Raw genomic sequence first — 19,198 nt, 5'->3', positions numbered from 1 at the left:
TTGATTTTTGTCACTGTCAGAAAAAATGGGTGGCACTGCCTCTGCACCACCTCCACCCTCTAAACAACCCATTCTCGTAATTAATCGGGGTGGGATACCATTTTTGAATTTTTTTATTTTATAATATTTAGGTAAAAAAGCCTCAAAATACATTACAAAGCTTAAAATAGTTACAATTTCTAATAATTCAAACAAAATTAAAAGTGAAAGTAGAATAACATTAAAAGGGCCACAAAACAACACCTAAAACAGTACAAAAAATAGATTGCAAAATATAATTTAACCAACTAAAATGTTTATATATATCAAATAATAAACATATTTGATTTTATAACAAATTATAAATTGTAAGCTAAATTATATATCTATAAAGGAAGAAAAAATCATCGTCTTTATTGTCATCATCATTTTCATCAATGTTGCAATCAATTTCTAATATGAAATAAGAATAAATAGTTAGATAATCAAATTGATAAATTGTTATAATAAAACAAGAATAACAGTCATGAAGGTAAACAACGACTTAAACTGTTTTTGGTTTTAGGAAACTCCTCAAAGGTGTGATAATTTTTTCCCCATGTTAGAAGTCGACTTAGTAACCACACTCGATATTGGAATTGCCAAAATATCACGAGTCAATAATGAAAGCTCATGATATCGCCAATAATCAAATACATCTATTTGACTATTCAACTTAAGCTATAGTTCTTCCAAATAAATGTCCAATTATGATTTTTACTCTTATTACTGAATGTACTTAAATATCATTCATAAGTATCACTCTCATCATAATCTCCTTCCCTATCAACTTTATTAACATTAAATTGACACAAACTATAATCAACATGATTATTACCTAAAACATTGGAACTCACGACCAAAGAGGAAGACGTGCAATTGGAGTTCTTAACATACTTATTAAACAATAGTTTAAGTTGCTAACAATGATTTGCAAAAAGTTTGAAGCATGAGAATCATAGATTGTAGTGAAGCAATAGTGCACATAATTAACTTGTAACGAGGATCTAAAATGACAATACATGATAATATTAAAAAATACTCAGCCTAATATTTATTAAATTTCTCTTGCATGTACTTAGCTATTGAACTTAAAAGAGAATGAGGACCTTTATCTGCATCAAGCAACAACTTGTGAACCTTCCAAACCCTTCTAAAATAAAGATTAGCCGTTGGTAATTAGAACTAGAAAAAACACAAATCACATCATAAAAGACTTTAAAAAATTTGCAAAGAATAACAACATTTCTCCACTCATCAAAAAGTGCAAATGTTTGATAATCTTTATCTTGTTGGCCCTAATAATCTAACACATCATTATAGTAAAGAGCATATTCAAGCACCAAATAAGTAGAATTCCATCTCACACACACATCTTGATGCAACTTTTTGGTCACATTCAAATGAAAGCTTTTGTTAGTCATATCATAAAGTTTTTTCCTACGAATTCTCGACTTTTGTAACACCTAAACCTGGCCTAGACATTATGGCTGAATCTGGCGATGTCACATGAGAGTGTTTTTGGAAAACCTTTTTCGCTACGTGAAAACCGTTCCAGTTATTATCTTTAATTTAGTCTAGAGTCATATTTCAAATCGCGAAAGCTTTCAAAACCAATTTAATTTACGAAAAACCTTAGTTATTTCGAGAAAACCATTCTCTAGCGTTGAAGTTCTGAAATCCGAATTCACAGTTCAAATCCCAAATTAAAACCGAAAGTCCAAGTTCAAGATTACATCCAAAATTCCCAAAATAGTTAAGAAGGAACGAAATAAAATGTTTAAACTATAAAACCCATAAGTGGAAAGCTGGGGTCACCATCGAGTCCTCCGCTGTACCAATTCAACTACTGTTGGAGATTACCTGGACATTCCCATAGTTCAACATGCATACAGACAGATATCAGAAAATAGGCATACTTCGGGCCTGAGCCCTTTACAGAATTGGTATGAGCTTTAGCCCACTCAGAAACAGAATCAGATGCATATATAAAGTTGGGCCTTTGCCCACTAAGTTAGATATAGCATGCAACAGATCAAATATACAGAAAATACGCCCACCAACCTTGTACACCAACTCCGTCCAATCCAACACACCATGTGGGGATAAAATCGACCCACCCATCCTTACACATCAAATATGGGGATAATATCGACCCATCCAACCCTACACACCATAAGGTATCGCAATACAGCACACGTCATAAATATGCAGCTTAGTTGCCAGACAACAGGCTTATGAAGCCTTTCAGATACTTCCTTCACTTCATCAAACCCACCCCAATGCAATGCAGCATACAAATATGTCACGCTAATAAACAGATTAACAGACATATACCCATATACAGAACAGAACATATATACATGCTAACTAGCACATGCATTAATCATACATCACATAATTAGATCAGATCTACAGAAATTAGAGGTCTAAGTAATGTTTATCGACCCTATAACTGGTCATAGTCGACTTGGGCGACCCGTGCAACCTTATAGAACATTTCAAAAAAATGGGCTCACACGTCCATGTGACATGTTTGTGTGGGCCCACATGGCCCAAATCAGCCTTGGCTGGGTGGATCACATGGCCTGACCCAAATTTTTACACACCCGTGTGGTCCACACGGCCTAATTGGTCGAGCCCGTGTCTCGCACATAGCCTCACCAATCATCACACGATCGTGTCGTGCGCCCGTGTCGCATGCGCACGGCCTGATTCGTTGACCACACGGTCGTATATCGCCACACGGCCTACCAGACAGGCAGTCCACACGCCCACGTGGCATCGACAGTTTGCTTTTCGGCTTTCGTCTCTGTGTAATCAAAGTACACACCTGATATCGATTCGAAGCTAACGCAACCACGAACACTCTAGAACCTAATATCGAACAACATGTCCCTTAGTTAGTCACTTAAACCAAGTTTCTAAGAACGGGCAAATGCCGAAAGTTAACGATGTCCATACCTCCAATGATCAATGGCAGTTCCTTGCTGTTTGAAGTGCCGTTTTAGCAATCCACAACGCCTAGATTGTCTCCTAAACAGAAAAGAGTCTCTTAACCACTCAACAAACATAAAAACGAGATAAAAAAACACCCCAACACTTACAGAATTCGCGCCAAACGCAGAGATAAGTAATGACAAAGAAAAATGACCAAAAACTAATATTAAAATAAAGCAAAAATCGACAGCAACAGGGGATTTTTGGCTGGAAAGAAAAAGAAAATAGAGAAAATATGGAGAGGGGAAATTTGCAAGGAAAATTTGACAAGGAGAGAGTGGAATGATTTGGGTTACTCCCAAATCCCTTGTTTTGCTCCCACTAAACCCCAGCTATTGCAAACACTTAGTATCCCAAGCCAACTCAAACACTCTCACGACATTAGTAGCAAAAATAATGCCTTCATTTAGACTCAAACCCAAGATCTCCCTAACATCCACACTCCCCTTATCCACCAGACCAGCAGGCCTATTCTTGTAAGCTTTTCCAACCAATTACTTATAAGTCCTATAACCCAAGACAAGGCTTCATACATATAAAAACCAAAATTTTTCCCAAGCTAAGGTTTAAACTCAGGACCTCTCACACACACCCAGAACACTTAACCATTGAAGCAGATACACAATTGTGTCAATTAATCACAAAATTCGAAACATAAAATTTGGGGCGTTACAACTTTTTTATGTACTTAATTCCATTTTGAATCTTTTCAACAACATCATCAGCAAGTTCTGAACCAACTTTAACTATAAGATTCAATATATGTACACAACATCGAACTTGAAAAAATCACCATCACACAAAAGAGCTCGGTTCGCATGAAAACGATTGTTAAGATAAGAAACCATAACATCATAATACGAAGCATTATCCAAAGTGATGCTAAAAAATTTCTTGTCTATACCCCACTAAAATAAACATAAATAAGTCCATCCGTTTTGTGAACCTTAAGATTCTTTTTTGTAGCGTCCTATATTTGTCAACCTAATGAGCAGTAATGCAAATGTATTCATCATTAGTATGCTCAAAGTTTCAATTATCAGAAGTTAGACAAATTAAACCAGGTGCTTTAGCCAACTCTTTTTTAACATAATCTCTCTCTTTTGCATAATACATTAGGACATTCCTAGTAGTTTTTTGCCTACTTATATTCTTAAAATTAGGAGTAGCAATACTCATCATTTATCCAAATCCTGGTTCTTCAATTGCCCTAAATGAATATTTGTCACACATAAGAAAAGTAGCAACCGTTCGACGACATTTATCAACGTCAAACTTGTAGGTTTGTATAGATAGACCACCTTCTAAGGACGGTTGAGTGACTACGGTGTATTGAGTGATGTTATTATTAATTTTTTTTCAAATAACTATTTAGATGAAGTCTTAAATGGGAGGTTCCACTAGAAGATTTAGCAAAGTAGATACCCTTGCAATGATTTCATTGTGCCTTTAATTCATCCTTGTTCTCACATTTAAGTTTTTCCATTTCATCCAACACCTTTGAAGTAGTCGACTTTTAACGCTTGAGAGCACTTTCATATTCATTAAACCCATTGTCTATAGGTATTGAGTGTCTGAACTAGCTATTGTCATAAAAATTCAAATCCTGAAGAAAACAACAATCGACACTCAAGATTAAAATCAACTATTTAAAAAATGTGAAAATCCAATTAACCCTATTTATCCAAGGCTCAAGAAGAAAGTTACAAGGCAGAGATGGAGAGGCTACGCCAATCCCACAGTGAAACCTTTAGAAAGCATCAAGAGGATACTCAAAAGAATCTTATTAAAGCATTGCTAGAATGGAGATCAAATCTGATTCTGCATGCCCAAGTGGCCTCTAATCCTCTTGATCTCAACAAGGTAGACTTTGATTACCTAAAGGACATCTCTATGGAGTCACTCAACTTTGACGTCTACCATCCTAAGGGCAATCAGTGGGATGCCTTTCAAAGAGAGTTGAAACAATCAGTTGTCTTTTCCATTCCCACTATGCTAGGAGCTGAAGATAATGAATGGACCTTAGCTAATGTAGAGCAAAATATTAAAGGTCATTCTCAAACATATGAGGTTCCTAATGAGACCGCTAACCAGCCCACCAAAGGAGGAAATTGAAATTTTATTTTTATTTTGCCTTGTACTTTCTTTTTACATCACTTCTGTAATAATTTTTCAAATATTTTACTATTGAAGTTATTATTTTTGTTTGTCCATTTTCCTTCTTATCACAATATTACTAACATAACAAATTATTCTTCACACTTACTAAGGTTTTAACATACGTAAGTAACTTTACCAGGCTCAATGTATTACGCATATAGGGCTTCTTCATCTTTATAATCTAAGAACTGTTTGAACTAGGCTCTGATACTAAAACTTGTATCACCCTTAACCCAACCCGGTTTACAAAGTCTAGATCTTAGGTGTTACTAGATGCAAAAAATTTAGTACAACATTCTATTATTTCTTTTTTAAGTATATTATTTAAAGTACAAAAGAAAATCTCAACATCTTAAAAGTTTTTGAAATGGAGTACATGTTGAATGTCTTATTACAACTAATGATTCTGATATCTACAAGTTAGAAAATTAATTAAGATACACTTAAAAGATATATTTCAAAACTACAACACTAGTCTTCTGTATGCATAATAGACCAATCCACCACTAGCTTCGCATACTCTTAGTGTTGACCTCTAGGTGAAGTCGCTTATCAACAAACTTGAAAAGAAGTAATACTTCAAAACTTTCCATGGATCAACTTCTACTCTATGCCACATGCTATTGCTGATATCTTACGATCTTATCACTCCCATATGTGTCAAATATCATACCCTCATCATACTTAATCTTCCATACCATGTTATTGAGGAAAATTTTCTATTCAATTCATGAATTTCTTATTTTAAATCAACTACACACTAAAATTATCTTGGGCGGATATATATACATGGTGAATACTTACGCAACATTTCATAGTTGTGGCTCAATCTTAGACCTACCCTGATCTAATTCCGTGCACATATTCATACTGATGATTTTCCATGTATAACATCTAGATGAATTCCATATTAGGCTATACATAATCTCATAATTCAAAACAGTATTAATTCAGATTCAGAATAAATTTGGAAGAAGATATGATACTTCTCACTTTTCATACTCACAAATCATCATAACAAACACCCTTCTTGACATACAAATATACATATATTTTTCATAAAAATCCCTTAAAGCTTCATTCAACTCTTATTCCAGAGCATATTAACACCTTATCATGGTTATACAAATTACAGATTTACTAGAACTTACTTATATCTTACCACAGAGATAGACATTCAGATTTGTAACTTATTAGATTTTCCTAACAGTCTATGCCACTTTGACTTAGCAAAATACTCCTTACCAGCAGTCAAATAGAACATGCCACTGAGGTGGTCCATTCAGAGCTTCCCACGAAGGTGATTCTCAATAGTGCACTACGAAGGTGTTTTGTAACACCCCTAACACGTATCCGTTGCCGGAACAGGGTTACGGAGCGTTACTAGAGTTTACAATTTAAATGGATAGAAAAATTCAAACATTTCATAACATATCAATAAACATATTAAAACCAAGTCAAATCATACATATTGTCCCTTATATGAGCCTTTGAGGCCCTAAATACGTGTTAGAAACAAGTCAAGACTAAAATGGAAACTTTAAGAATTTTTCAAAAAATAGTAAAAATTTTCAATATTGTAGTGGTCACACGACCAGGAGAAACGCCTGTGTCTCAGGCCATATGGGCATTCGAAATGGGGACACACGGCCGTATCCCAGCCCATGTCTGTACCCATATAACTCTTTGACTTGGTCATACGGTCGGCCAAGCCACACGCCTGTGTGTTAGGCCGTGTACCCTTCAAAATTGTAACGACCCAAATTTTAAGGTCATCGAAAAATTAAATTTTTGGGTCATAATTTCCGTAAAATGAATTCGTAAATATTTATTAGAAATATTTATGAAGCTAATAGTGTAGTTAATTAGACTTTGGTTAAGTGAATTAGCTTGAATTAAGGCTAATTTAGTGAAAGGACTAGATTGAATATAGTGTAAATGTTTAATTGTAGAATAGAGAAAATTCAAGGGATTAAATTAGAAAATAAGCCTTAAGTGACAAGTGTGTGGTAAGTATAAATACATGTGTATTATTTTAATTGGTACAAATGTATGAATATATATGTATTTGCTTATTATTTAAGAAATTAATAATTATAATAATATAATAGTTAATAATATAATAAAAGAATAAAGAAATGAAATAAAAACAAACAAAGAAAGCAAGAAGGCACGATTAGCAGGGAAGAAAGAAGGAAAAAGGGAAAGAAAAAGAAAAGGGAAAATTAGGGTTTTAAGATTTCAAGCTTGATTGGTAAGTCAATTTAATCCCTTTTCTTGTAATTTTGGTGTCTATGGAATCCTATGAAGAAATACTATTTGAATTATGTTGAAATTTAGAAAGATAGTGAATTTTTATATATTGATTAAGTTGTATAAATTGAAGAATTATGAGATAAAATGATAGAAATTCAAGTTAGAAATGGGAGAAGGATTAAATAATAAAAGAGATATAAGTTTTGTTATAGTAGGGACTAAATTGTTTAAATTGTAGAATTGATGTTTTATATTGAATATTAAGAGTTGAAACTTGTTAAAAGTAGGTATAAAATGAAGTTTATAAGGTTTTTTTTGAAGAAAAAGAATGGTTATGGTGGTAGGACCTAATTGGAAATATAGTAAAAGTTACATGGAAATTAAAGAGTGTGTTATTAAATAACATATATTGATAATTTTAAATGTTAAATTTTATGTAGCCAACGTAGCACCAGAAATATCATCGAAAAAGGGAAAGGAGAAAGTGAACGAGGATATCGAGTAAACTCGAGAATTTCGATTTGTAGTTCTATAAACTATGCTTAATGATTTAACACAATGTAATTGTTATTTTTAATAGTTAGAATGTATAATGAATGATATGATGGAAACTGTTACTACTTCTGTATTGAAATGAAACAATTTGAATACCCTATTAATAGTGTCGGGCTAGTCGGATACAATTGGCATGCCATAGGATTGGAAGTGTTCAGGGATATTCCGACTGTGTGTCGATGAGACACTATATGTGTCGACTACTATGATTGTTCTGGATTCGTTTCGAAGAGGTATTTTGTACCTGACTATGACTGTTACTGTTATTGTTACTGTTACCCTACAATGTATTCCGGTTTCGGCTTATGAAACACTGTATATTATCCCCGGTGTGTGGGTTGGATCCGCGTATCCGTTTAGGTTCGAGTTATGTTAATAGGGGTATATGAAATCTTGAAAGATGATCGCTATTGATTATGTGGATGTGATGTTATACAATTGTTGAAAGATGTTGAATGATATGAAATGTATATAAAGAATTGTTTAATTACATTTAAGAGCTATAAGTTAAAGGTAAGTAATAAAGTTATTAAGATTATGAAAGTAAAAAAGTTTAAGTTACAATGTATATACATAGTTTATTATTGTTTAAGTATTAGTTTATAGAAATACCAATGAGTGCATACTCAGCGTACGGTTTGTTTCCGTGCGCAGGACTAGGTACGAAAGGAAACTAAGGACTCAGCATCCAAGCCAATCCTGAATTCAAAGTGGTGAAGTACCTTTCTTTTGGTAAAATGGCATGTACCTAGGCTGATAAGATTTTATTTTGTAAATGATAGGAATGAGCATGAAAGATGTTGAAACATTTAGAGTGAAATATGCATATTTTGGAAGTTAAACTTACATGAGTTTGATTAGTATGATAATGTAGTATAATCTTGATGAATTGTGGTATATAATCCTTAAGAGGTGATGAAGTGAATGAATGAATATTTGCTAAGTTTGAATGGCATAACAAATGATATTTTATTTAAGAACTATTAGTAAATGTTTGGGTATGAATTAGACATGTTTAGCATGTGAAAATAGCTTAAAAATGGTCAAAAATCATGTTTTCACACGGCCAAGTCATATGGGCGTGTGCTCAGACCGTGTAGCTCTCTGTTTATGTCACACAAGTTATTCCCACGGCCATGGGAGCCCCACGGGTAGGCCACACGGGCATGTCCGAGGCCACACGGGCGTGTGCCCCTATTTTCAAGGAAAAGTTTCCAAAGTTCCCGGTTTAGTCCCAAATCATTTCTTAAGCATATTTTTGGCCTTGTAGGTCCATATTAGGGACTTAAAGATGATATTTGAGACATTTTAAATTGAAATACAGATTTATGACTCGGTTTTGTTCTTTTATTAGTGTGTAATTTTGGTAATACCTCGTAACCCTGTTCTGGCGACGGGTTGGGGTTAAGAGGTGTTACAGAAATCACCTCAAACGCTTGTGTGTCTGGCCGTGTGCTAGGCCGTGTAATAGCCTAACTTTCATCCCTTTTAAAGCTACAAGGGACATACGACCATTTCACTTGGCCGTGTGTCACACACGGCTGAGACACACGCACGTGTCTCTGCCCGTGTGGACGAAAATAAGGCATTTTACAAGCCATTTTTCTCACCCCAACTAGTACCTACAAGAATTTTTATACATATAACCAAGCCATAATAAGGCATCCAAATCAAGCATAAACAAGATATATACAAATGGTAAAGTTCCATACAGCCAATAATCCCTTAGGCACCTCAAATGACAACATGTAAATATGTTCAATCATGCACTCTATTTATCCAAAATACTCAACTAAATTATAGACACATTAGTGTCAATACAAGACATTTGGTTATCATACCAAAACATACCAAATCATACCAAATAATCACATAATTACTAGCCTTAACATACACATATGTCTTCTATAGCAAAATACCAATTCACAACAAGTTATAAGACATATATAATATGCACATTCAACTATCATTTCCCCTTTCATCATTCAAACACATTAAGCAAATTATCAACCATATTAAGGCTAACATTTACATGCCCAAAACTAAGCTCATAACATTATAAAGTGCCAAATCACAAGCCAAACCAAATAGCCCTATTCATAATCAAACATATAGGCCAACATTAGCCAAAATACCTATACATGCCATTAAAACCAAAATTAAATATCCAAAAGTACCAAAAGAGCCAGTGGATAGTGTGATAAAGCTCTGACAAGCTTCCAAGCCAAATGAGCTTTCGATTCATAATAAAACACAGAAAATAACACAGAGTAAGCATTTAAGCTTAGTAAGTTCGTATAACTTAGAATTTAACTTACCATTTGATTAAGTAATAGGTAAGTAACAAAGTATAACTCAACAGATTTTGGCCAAATTCCTAAGCACATATACACCAACCATATTAGCCATGTAAATACTGTAACACCCCGAACTCGTGACCGTCGCCGGTGTCGGACACGAGGGGTTAACGGCCAAATCCTCTCAAGGTACCAACCAATTTGACATTTCCAGTCAGGCTGGAAAACTGCGTCACCGTGGCCTTAAAAATCATATCTCGAGTTTCAAAACTCAGAAACTGGTTTCGTAAATTTTCCCTGAATTTAGACTCACATACCCATCCATGGATTTATTTCTAGAATTTTTGGTCAGGCCAATTGGTACAGTTTATTAGTTAAAGTCACCCATGTTACAGGGATCAACTGCTCTGACCTTCGCACGTTACAACTTGAATATCTCTCTGTACAGGGCTTTAATACTGGTACCGTTTGTTTCTAATGAAACTAGACTCAAAATGGAATCTGTACATATAAGGAATGACTCCTAATTCTTTCTGGATAATTTATGGTAAATTTTCTAAGTCGCGACAGGGGACCCAGAAACTGTTCTGGCCCTGTCTCACGAGAACTTTAATATTTCTCAGTATACTGCTCATATGGTCGTTTCGCTTCGTCCATATAAAAATAGATTCATCAAGGTTCAATTTCATAATTTACTCACTATTTAATTCTACTTCTACTATTTTTAGTGATTTTTCAATCTCATCTCACTGCTGCTGTCCGCAACAGTTACTGCAGTAGACTATGCCAATTTCATGAATCTTTCCTTGGCCTTAATCATCCATCATACATGACACAAATTATGGCCACCTTATCAAAATTAGAGTTTCTAAGACTCGTGGCTATAGGTTCTAGCATCCCACTCGACGACCACATAGGCCATTTTCACATGGCTTAAAGTTTACAACCCACAGTTCGACAAAATATAATAGCCTATACATGCCAAATGTTCTTCAACAACGAAGACAATACCACAAGATTTCAGCCGGTGTGATGACTTCAACGACGGTCCCGATCACGCAAACAATACGAGTTCGAGAGACCTAAAATGGGTGACAAGAAAAACACCGAGTGAGTTTACAACTCAGTAAGTCATAAGCATTCATCAATCCACTGATAAAGTTACTACAACATGAACAACAAACGAGGCTAGGTACTCATTTTCCACCACAACCATACAATTTCAATCATCACATAGATTTAAGGCTTACCAAATTCAACCCCAAGCATGAACGTATTCTCTATTCGTCATGAGCTCGAGGTACTTACCCGATCCGCTGTCCATACTCAATTCGATGGAGACACACCCTCCATATATATAGAGTACGCACACACAGTGCTTACTACTCGATTTCGCACACCTAGTGCCACGCAATTTAAGCCCGCACACATAGTGCCATACCCTTCGAGCTCGCACACCCAGTGCCGTATTTTTCCAGCTTGCACACATAGTGTCATATTTTTCCAGCATGCACACTTAGTGCCATATATTTCCAGCACGCACACTTAGTGCCATATATTTCCAGCACGCACACTTAGTGCCAATCTCGTCACCATACACACGTATTGCCCAAGACACATAGTGCCGAAAGCAAACTTTCTACACATTCCACTATTTCTTTTACATTCAACAATTATCCTCACTCCATACACATACAATTTCATTTATACATATATAGCATTCCATTAAACACAATTGCATAGATTTTCCAATCATTTAAGCAATATGAAACATATGTGCTTAATGACTTACTTTGTTTGGGGTAGAACGGTTCCAAATCGGCTACTCGTTTGCTTTCTCCTTTCCTTTGTCCAATCTAGTTCCCCTTTGCTCTTGAGCTAAATCAAACAATTTACCTCTCCATCAAACACAAACATACGGCATTCACATGCATTATTATGGTTATTGCCGAATACTTAACACAACTAAGCTGAAAATTTACTCAATCTCATCTTAATTTATTGCTACTTATTTATCAAAGTTTCCAATACAAGGTATTTAACACCTATGCCCATTTATACCCCATATGGCGAATGCTTCATTCCTTACCCAATTAACCATCCAACAATTTTTCAGCCTCATTACCACCCTTTTCATGTCTAATTGTTTAAATACTCTCAAGCTCATTCACAAGTACTATTATACATCTCATTAAGCATTAATCGTTTTGCAACATAAATTCTATAGCATGGCCGAATACTCATGCACACACACACACATAACAACAAGAACTCAATGGCACAAAATTTCCTTTTGTTAAACATTCGAACTCACTCATCTCCATGCTTTCATCACAACAACATCAAAACACTCACCAAGGAAAACAACATGCATGGCGAAATTTAACTCACCTAACAACTTAGTTTCGATTTGAGATTCAAGGAAAATTTTGAACCAATCCTCCAAATCATGCATGCATTTTCAAGAGTGGCATAAAACATACCTTCTTGTATCAAAACACCTTAGTCTAGTAAGCTCCCATGGCTGATTTTCTCAAGCTTTTTCCCCCTTTCTTCTTAGTATATTCGCCAAGCAAGGAGAAAATGAGAGAATGAACACTTTTTTTTTCTTTTGTTTTCATCATATCCCTATTTTTTTCAATTTCATTTCTTTATTATTTCAAGCATAATCCATTAGCTAAACATGTTTGAAACATGTTTTCCCTTGCCCATCACTCTTGACATGGCCGGCCACTACCTTTAGGAATGGGCTATTTGACATGCAAGTCCATTTATTTTACTTCATCCTTTTATTAATCTCTTAAAATTAGCCACATCTATTTAAATCCTTTCACATGAGTCCTTTTTCTTTCAATTCACAATCAAATTAACTAAATCAAAGAATTTAAAATTCACACATGCATTTTCACATATTCTAGACAATAAATATTACGTTCGAACATGTCGGTGACTCGGTTTGGCGGTCCCGAAACCACTTCCCGACTATGGTCAATTTTGGGATGTCACAACTCTCCCCCACTTAAGAAATTTTCATCCCCGAAAATCTTACCGGTGAATAGGCTCGGGTATCGCTCTTGCATAGAGTCCTCAAGCTCCCAAGTGGCTTCTTCCATTCCGTGTTTATGCCACAACACCTTCACTAACGGGATTTTCCTATTGCGCAACTCTTTTACTTCACGCCTCATAATGCGAACGGTTCCTCTTCATAGCTCAAATTAGGCTGAATCTCAATCTCGAGATGGAGCAATTACGTGCGATGGATCAGACCTATATCGTCAAGCATCGAGACATGAAAACATTGTGAATCTTTTCGAGCTCGGGGGCAAAATCAAACGATCGCGATGGGACCGACTCGTTCGGATATCTCATATGGCCCGATGAACCTTGGGCTCAATTTGCCCTACGGTAGAATCTGAGTATCTTCTTCCAAGGCGAAACTTTAAGAAACACTTTATCTCCCACTTGATACTCAATGTCTTTTCGTTTTAGATCCGCGTCGACTTCGACGATCGGAGGCTATCTTGATTTTCACGGATTACTTTTACTTTCTTCAGCATCTTTAATCAAATCCACTCCAAAATTTTGTTCTCACCGAGCTCGGTCCAAAACAATGGTGTACGGCATTTACGCCTGCACAAGGCCTCGTAAGGCGCCATCTTAATACTTGATTGAAAACTATTGTTGTAAGCGAATTCAATCAAAGGCAAATATCTTTCCCATGAACCACTAAACTCAAGGATGCAACATCTCAACATATCCTCCAGGATTTGAATTATCCGTTCGGATTGACCATCGGTTTGGGGATGAAAGCAAGCTAAAATGCAGCTTGGTACCCAAAGCCTCTTGTAACTTCTTCCAAAATCGCGAGGTAAATCTCGGATCTCTATCCGACACGATGGAAATAGACACCCCGTGTAGTCTCACAATCTGAGAAACGTACAATTCGGCTAGTTTGTCCATTGAAAAATCCGTACGTACGGGGACAAAGTGAGCCGACTTAGTCAATCTATCTACAACGACCCAAATCGCATCCTTCTTACTTGCTGACAATGGCGGTCCGGATACAAAGTCCATTGTGACTCGATCCCATTTCCACTCGGGTATCGTGATCGGTGAAGTAATCCGATGGCACTTGATGTTCCGCTTTCACTTGTTGACATATTAAACATTTGAAACAAAATCGAGATGTCTCGTTTCATACCATGCCACCAAAACCGACGCGTTTCAAATCGTTGTACATCTTCGTACTTCCGGGTGGATTGCCATTCGGCTACAATGGGCTTCATTTAGAATTATCGAAATAAGTTCAATTCTTTGGAACACACAGACGACTTCGAACCTCAAACAATCGTCATCATCAATTTGAAACTCGATTCCTTGTTCGAACACACTCACCCGTTTTGCAAGCAACTCCTCATCAACTTTCGAGCTTCCCGAATTTGATGAGCCAACAATGGTTTGGCCTTTAATTCGGCTACTAACACATTGTCGGGTAGGATAGACAAGTGTACATTCATCGTCAGAAAGCAAACAGTGATTTCGACTTAAGGCATCCGCAACCACATTAGCCTTTCCGGTGATAATCAATGACGAGTTCATAATCTTTTAACAACTCGAGCCATCGTCTTTGTCGCAGATTTAAGTCTCTTTGAGTCATCAAATATTTGAGACTTTTGTGATCCGAATACACATGGCACTTCTCACCAAATAAAATTATGTAAGTTATCCAAATTATGTAAATTATTTAAGATATGATATATATTTATGTATTATGTAAGTTATGTAAATTATGTAAAATATGATAAATATTTATGTTGATGGGATTGTGATTGTGTTGATGGGAAAACAGGGAAGTGAAGAATTGGTTATTAGAATAAATTTACAAGTTTAGGGTTAATTATTTATTTTGACTTATGTTTATCATGTGTGCTCAATTATGGTTATTTTTATTGAGTCACATGGTTAATTATTTACAAGTTTTTTGTGATTAAAATAAAATAAAATAAAACTTTAAATACAATTTAATTTATTTAGGTAATTTAAAATAAAATAAAAGTAGACAAAAGTTTTTTTCCTGATTAAAATAAAATAAAATAAAACTTTAAATACAATTTACTTTAATTAGGTAATTTAACAATAAAATAAAAGTAGACAAAGGTTTTTGTGATTAAAATAAAATAAAATAAAATAAAACTTTAAATACAATTTAATTTAATTAGGTAATTTAAAAATAAAATAAAAGTAGACAAGTTTTTTCCTGATTAAAATAAAATAAAATAAAATAAAACTTTAAATACAATTTAATTTAATTAGGTAATTTAAAAATAAAATAAAATTTGACAAAAGTTTTTTCTTGATTAAAATAAAATAAAATAAAATAAAACTTTAAATACAATTTAATTTAATTAAGTAATTTAAAAATAAAATAAAATTTGACAAAATATTTTAAACATTGTTAAGTCTTTCTTTTAATTTGCATTTATTAATTTGTTAATTTAAAAATTAGGTAATATAAAAATAAAATAAAATATTTAATTTAATGACATTAAACTTGTTAAGTCTTTCTTTCAATTTGCATTTATTAATTTAAGTAAACATTGTTCTTTTGGTAACAACAAGTTTATGCTTAAAAGCTATGATTTATTTTGAATAAAAAGTTTAACTTAAATGATAAAAGAATGATAATATTTGTGATAAAGCAGACGAGAATATTTCAATAATATTTAATAATTTAATAAAAATCGTGATAGAAATATATAAATATTAAATCACAAATTAAAAGGTTGCAAATTGAGCAGAAATGATCCCTTTTATAGAATTAATCTCAAGGCCGATAGCATAACAGCATAACAAGTTCTGTACTTGATCACTTGTAATTTGGGTATTATTATATCTATGTATTGTAGAGGAAAACAATGATAAACAGTTCATCGACAGCATAACAAGTCTCTGAGGATAAACAGCATAAGCAAATTTCAAAAATAATCCAAGGATAAACAGAATAAGTTAAAAGCATGATCCATTAAAAATTAATCTAAGGATAAACAAGAATTGTAATTTAGAAAACGAAAGAAAAAAAGAAAGTAAAAGATTAACTAACCTTCTGCTTATCTAGCCTTTCTGTGTATTTGAGTAGTATTTGTAGTTTTTCTTTCTCTTTCTTAGATCTCGAGTGGTAACTGATAAAGCAGTTGAAAGCTTCGGCTCTTTTTCCTATTGCTGGTCTGTACTGCCCAATCAAAAAATTCCACTAGTACACTATTACACTATACGCAATTACACTATTCCACTATTCCACTATTATCATAATCACAGAAGCATTCTTAGCATGACAATGCCATGCACCATTTCAACTTTGAAATTTAGATTTCTATTAAAACCCAAAATCACAATACTATATAATTTTAGCTTCGTCAATATTTCGGTATCCAAAAAGAAAGCACCCAATTACATCATCAACTTCAAAGTTTTAACCAAAATATATACACACAAATCCACCAGCACACCCCATCAAAAGGCACCAAATGAGCCCTAAAACTCAACATTGTTAATAATAATAATAAAAGCTTCCATCACCTTTTACGACAATGAAAAGTGAGTGAGATCATTATTATTATAACTCCCCATCTTTTCAAACCCACAGTTATTCACTCACAACAACCAACAAAACAAATAATCTATTAATAGTTTTTCAGATATACATCCACAGTCTGCAGCATTCATCTTCATATGTAATTCATTCCATTTTCATTTTTGATTCTTACGTGTTGGAGCTTCATCAGTCAAGCACACAAGAACAAAATCAAAGAAACAAGGAAAAACCAATACAGATATAATTATCACTCCCAAACCATAAGATTCATATGATATACAAAACCGGAAATAGGATGGCAAAATATTTAACTAGAATTTCCATGTAACACCCCAAACCCGGCCCAGAAGTTATGGCCGGATCCGGCATGCCACATCAAAAACGCTAAAAAAAAATTTTCCATTCTAAGTCTAGAAAATCGTACTTGATGTTCAAAAGATTAATTCATTAAGGGTTAAAGTGAATGGAAGTCATGCACCGGTAGGAAACCGGAAAAGAGGTGGTGAGTCCATCGGACCGCTAAGTACCAAGCTCCTTCGGATCCAATCCTAGACATGCATACCGCCATTGCCACACCTTAACGTCATGGATATTTCTAGAAACCGATTTGATTAAGTCATTTTAGGAAAAGTGATTAATTTTGGAAAATACTTTCATTATGAAGCTTTGCTTGTTGTCGTGTTATTTTGAAATCAACTGTTGTTTTCAAAATGCGCCTAAAGCTATCCAATTTCAACAGTTAAAATAAGTATTACCTATCTTAGTAATACATATTAAAACCATCAAAAATAAATAAGCGGCCTTATTACATTTAAAAGCCCAAAACCTCAAACGTAATTAAAAGGATGTCCAGTTCACGGAAGAAAATCAAACTTTCGAGCGGGTGGCCACTCAATTCCCTCACGACTCCAAGCCCACTATGGTTGGGGATTTCTGCGTGGATGAAAATAAAAGGGTGAGTTTGGGAAACTCGGTGTGTAAGGAAAATCCATTCAAAGCCCAAGTCACTCAAGCCTATTGGGCCTAAGCCCATTTAGGTATGAGTGGTACTGGGCGAGCCCTTTCAGATTACAATAAAGCGGGCCTTAGCCCTTATTCAGATAACAATATGGCCCATAGGCCCATTTCAAAATACATGCAACATCAAGAAACATATGCAAGCCCATTTGGGAGACTACTCAACCCACCAACCACTACACTCCACCTGTACCAGCCATACACTCCATGTGGGAATAGCTCAACCCACCCAACCTAACACTCCACAGTTGCGACCTTCTTTGCTCGATTATCGATAAATTGAGGCAAAGCCTCCAAGACGTGGACAAGCCACTTTCAGTACTTCCTCCGTCAATATCCCAGTCCCATGCATCAGATAATAACATGGCATGCGATAAATAACAACGATCAAACATGCATTTAGGTCAATTTAACCCTAGGGGTATTTGGTAATTTATCTACTAGGGGTAAACGTAAATTTTCCACTTTTAAAGGTATTTCAATAATTTATCTATTTTAGGGTTTTTCATGCATATTCCTACCTTTCACGTACTAACGAGAATCACGTCTCGAGGGTTCTTACCGAATTGGGCCGTTGGCCCATCATTCCGATTTTGGCCCATTAAGCCCAAAAATATCGAGGCACGAAATCATGCACTTTGCAGTCCAAACATTGCAGCTTACCAAAAACATTAATCGATTTACCTCACGAGCATTCTTTTCGCAAATCTAGAAAATACCGGTTTTGGCATTTCGCTTTTGCCGATCTAGACTAAGAAAGAGGGTGTTAGTTACACACCTGTTTGCGACGATATGCTGACGAGATCCACACACGAACCGCCTACAATTGGATTACTAACACGTTAATCTAACTATTCAAATACAAACTACGTATTAACCCCTTACAATATTCGGTCAACCACACCTACAGATCATTGTAAGCTTATAAGAAATCAATAAGCAACTCATTAACAAATTTTTGTCAATGTTTACCACATAATCATAATTTCACTGCAATCTGTCTTCCTGAGCAACAGTCACTAAATTATTTATAACTGGAGCTACGAAACTCCAAATCAAGTTCCGTTAATTTTCCCTAAAAATAGACTCATATATCTTCTATCCATAAAATTTTCAGAATTTTTGGTCTAGCCAATCAATACCAGATTTTTCTCAAAGTTTCCCATGTTTCACTGTTTGACTAATCTGACCACTCTTCATTACGAATCAAATTTCTCATTGTACAGAACTCAAAATATGTTGTCGTTTATTCCATTTGAAACTAGACTCATTAAGCTTTAATTACATAATTTATTCAGCTTCT

The 19,198-nt window shown here is 34.8% G+C and overlaps 1 long non-coding RNA gene across 3 annotated transcripts; it reads right to left on the bottom strand.

The window, feature by feature from the left end:
- Positions 1-11,076: 11,076 nt before the first annotated feature.
- Positions 11,077-17,727, bottom strand: LOC128292605 (uncharacterized). 3 transcript variants are annotated; one of them, XR_008282591.1, is made up of 4 exons: positions 17,688-17,727; positions 16,387-16,515; positions 12,079-12,164; positions 11,077-11,368 (listed from the first exon to the last, which is right to left on the bottom strand). It is a non-coding gene; the product is annotated as an uncharacterized LOC128292605 (long non-coding RNA). The 3 variants fall into 3 exon arrangements; XR_008282589.1 differs by lacking the exon at positions 17,688-17,727 and having other exon boundaries at positions 16,387-17,326; XR_008282590.1 differs by lacking the exons at positions 16,387-16,515; positions 17,688-17,727 and adding an exon at positions 13,336-13,460.
- Positions 17,728-19,198: the final 1,471 nt, after the last annotated feature.

The sequence above is a fragment of the Gossypium arboreum genome, chromosome 5, assembly GCF_025698485.1.
Source record: "Gossypium arboreum isolate Shixiya-1 chromosome 5, ASM2569848v2, whole genome shotgun sequence".
NCBI classification, from domain to species: Eukaryota; Viridiplantae; Streptophyta; class Magnoliopsida; order Malvales; family Malvaceae; genus Gossypium; species Gossypium arboreum.
The sequence above is the reverse complement of the archived record's forward strand: the minus strand, read 5'-3'. Positions and strand labels throughout refer to the sequence as shown.